Source organism: Meleagris gallopavo, chromosome 1 (genome assembly GCF_000146605.3).
Source record: "Meleagris gallopavo isolate NT-WF06-2002-E0010 breed Aviagen turkey brand Nicholas breeding stock chromosome 1, Turkey_5.1, whole genome shotgun sequence".
Lineage (NCBI taxonomy): Eukaryota > Metazoa > Chordata > Aves > Galliformes > Phasianidae > Meleagris > Meleagris gallopavo.
This window is the reverse complement of record NC_015011.2, coordinates 35,160,441-35,164,136: the sequence shown is the minus strand read 5'-3', so window position 1 is coordinate 35,164,136 and position 3,696 is coordinate 35,160,441.

The following is a 3,696-nucleotide window of genomic DNA, read 5'->3' as shown; positions in this document are numbered from 1 at the left end:
AAAAAAAAAAAAAAAAGGAGACAGTTGACCTCTACAAATGGCACTATTAAATTTTATGAACTTGGCTTATTCTATAAGCAGTAAGTGAAAGAAATATTATGTGCAATACTCAGGCAGGAACTTTTGAGGGCTGCAAAATGAAACTCTGCCAGTCAGGACATCCATAAAACAACTGGCTCAGATGAAAAAATCAACTTCACTCTAAACCTGAGTCCAGATTATTTAAGGATGTTAGGTTAGTGTGGATCTGTTCACTTCTGGACTGCCAAACATAACCCATTGCAGAGCACAGGTTCAAAAATGACATGGAGTCAGAGAGGTGCTACAGTACAATTGCTCACAAAATACTGATCTGACAAACAGGGGTAAACTGAGTACCAGGGTACTTCATCTATGTATCGTCTAAGTCCTGTTTACCAAGTAAATAAGCATAAATTATTTCTGCCAGTAGTATCATCCTCAGCATGTTATCTACTTTCCATGCAAGGTTCCAGCACAAGCTGGATTTCTTTCTGTGGGCTTTTCTCTTTCCTGACAGTCAGGTTCTAGTGAAAAATACTAATTTGATGATGGTGATCTTTGATGTGATGCTGAAATCAGGCCTTGAAAGAGCACACTTGAAGCTTTCATGTTACAGCCTTGTTCCCAGCTTTGCCCTCCAGTATAAAATAGCATACATCTTCCCCTTTACAAATGAGATAAGAACACAAAAATCACAAATGTTTGTAACTTTTAATTTAGATTTATAAGGAGGGAGTAAAACAGAGTCTGTTTCCAATGCCAGAGTGAGGAGAAACATAAGAAAAAACAAACACTAGTTTTGACTTATTGTCTCTTTTCATGTGAGGCAATGAATTTTCAATTGCTTTATTAAATATTCTGTGAATGAATTTGTTGAATGTATGAATATTCTGCAAGTGAACAGTTCAAAATATTAAAGCCTTATGTCTATCCTAGGGTATATAAGGTCAACAGCTTAGACTCTCCTCACCTACTTTGGGATCTGGTCATCCATAAGGGACATAGACATCATCCAGCTGGCTAATTAGTCCACTGAAGTCTCTCTCCATTGACTGGAAAGGAAATCAGGGCAAGTAGATGCTTCGCATAATTAGATGCTTCATTTCAGCAAGAAACTGTAAGTGCCAGCTCGCTTGAAATTATAAACCTGAGAGCAGAATTTGGCACTGCTTGCTTATGGTATTAAACCATAAGAGAGTATCCAAGTTCATTCAGCAGAAAACCTCACATTACTTAAAGTGTTAATTAAATTACATGTTGAAGTAACGTATCTTTACCACTACAAGGGAAAGGTTTACATTATTCTATCAGTACTGGTAGGATCACTCACTAAGGCTTAAGTATAGAAAGTGTTATAGATAGGAGTCACTAACAATCATAAGCCGCAAATTACACTAAAAAGCAGTGACTTTAAACTTAGTGAAACTATCAAACCACTAACTGCATTGAAATTCCGTATCTTACTGCAGCAGCATGTTTGGATACAGATCAAACAGCTCTGCAAGTAGCACGGTTAGAAGCTTTAATTTATAAGTCATAGCTTGCAACAAGTCATAATTACGACCAGTTCTTATCAACAATTTGTCCCGTTCTTGCTTAAAACTAAAATAATCTTTTGTGCATCTGATTAAGTTCTGAATGAAGAACTACAGATTACTGATCTTTGTACTGCTACTGCTTCTTTTCTTGTTCTAATTGCCTTACCCTTGCTCTCGTGTGGAGATCCATAATGATCTCTTTACTTGTGCTCTCTATCACCTTACCTCCTGGGGAACATCAAAGAAGACGGTAGGATCACCTCTATGGGAAGGCTGTACTTGTTGTTTGAAAGTATACAATAATCTGACCTCCAAGATTATACAAGCTGTGTACATAATGTCAATTTTGACGAAATGATGATTTGTAGACTCCTGCTAATAGAGCTACTAATTGCATTCCACAACTAACTGTACTATTAGATCAGAGGGATTAATATACATGGTGGTCATGAAAATTCTGATTTTGATAGATATCATATGCATTAATTTAACTCTTCATATATCTCTGTAGTCCACTGAAACAAGGAGTTAGTGGCTTACCAAGGACATATAAAGTAACAGCAGTGTTATGGAGGATCTTTACCTCCAAATTCTTGCCATCTTTTCTTCTTCATATAATTTTTCTTTGCCATGTGTATTTTTGGTTCAAGAGTAGGATTTCAAATCTTCAGCTGTGAAAACTAATGTAGTGCTTTAAACAAGCAAAGAGGTGGCAAGAGCAGTCGTAGGTACAGCACCTGAACTGAGAACCCATGCAATTTTCTACTTCATCACTCCTTACTTGCAAGAACCATCTACAGAAGGAACAGGAGATAGCCCAAACTATATGCCCGTTTACTACTTAGTCTTTCAAATGGGATTACCAACAAGGATACATTTCTGGACTTCATGATGCATCCAAATGTTCCTGGGGATTTACAATGTCAGGAGCGAAAAGTCACTTTTTAACATCATTTAATAGAGACCTGGGTGAATTTCGGCCAATTGCCTGCAGAGAGCTGAAAGATTCTGTACTTTTCAGAAACTGTCCAAGACATTGTTTGAAACATAATGAAAAGATTCCAAGTAGTTAAGCTTATGGAATGTATACTTCAGTTTCCTTACTGTTGCAATTTTAGCACAAGCTATCATTAGTGATAGTTGAGACTCCAAGCTCTGACATTCTTATGAGAAGACTCCTCATTTTTCAACAAAAACAGCTCCCAGTCTTCTAAGTACAATTTTAGCAATAACAGATGTCATTGTTTGCTGAATGAGAGTGTTTTCATAGGATGTAGCCAAGGCCTGGTCCTCCTTTCCTCCACAATCATGATATAGATGAGGAGAAGTTTCACTGAAGTGAGTAAACTTGGAAGGGCAGAACAGATACCAGTCAGAGGGGAAACCAAAGCTTTGCAGAGGGGTCATTTGTAGTGCTAATTGTGACAGATGTGAACCTGAATATGGCCTCCTGTTGCCGTGCATCACCAAACAGGCCTGGGCAGGGGCCTTGCTGTGGTGGCAGCAGATGCTTTAGTCACAACTTCACTGAGTCCCAGTCTCCTTAAAGACAACTGATTCTTAGGGAAGGAATACTGAACTTCTTTAGAGATTATCTTTACTGTTTATTTGCCAGTTCCCCCATTTTTCCCAGATTCTTCAAATCCAAAAACTTTCTGTCCAGGAAAATACAGTACTTGATAATGTGGGACAGCCCAAGGGAGAGTCAAAGCTAGATTCAGAGACACGGACAAACTTCAGGCTTTTTGGAAGTGAGTGTAAGGGGCACCAGAAGGGATAATCCCTTCATTCTCCACATGGCCCCAGGAGGCTGTTTGGCAGGTCTCCCACAGAACTGGGCAGGCTCTCTGTGACCAGCACATATGATGTATTAGGGAAACAATTCATCTTCATTCCAAATTATCTGCCACTAGTCACCATTATGTGTACTTGGTAATTCATACCCTCTCTTGCTGGATGGCTGGTTCGGTGCGATATAGCATAAATTTCTCCATTTGCCTTTGCCTGGGATGGGCTTTCTCCCAGTCACATTATTTCCTTCTCTCCTCCTGATACAACATGCAAGAGTGGTAGAGGAAATTCAAACACTGCCCAAGAGGTAATTGGATAAAGTCAATTTACAATTACATAGTATCAA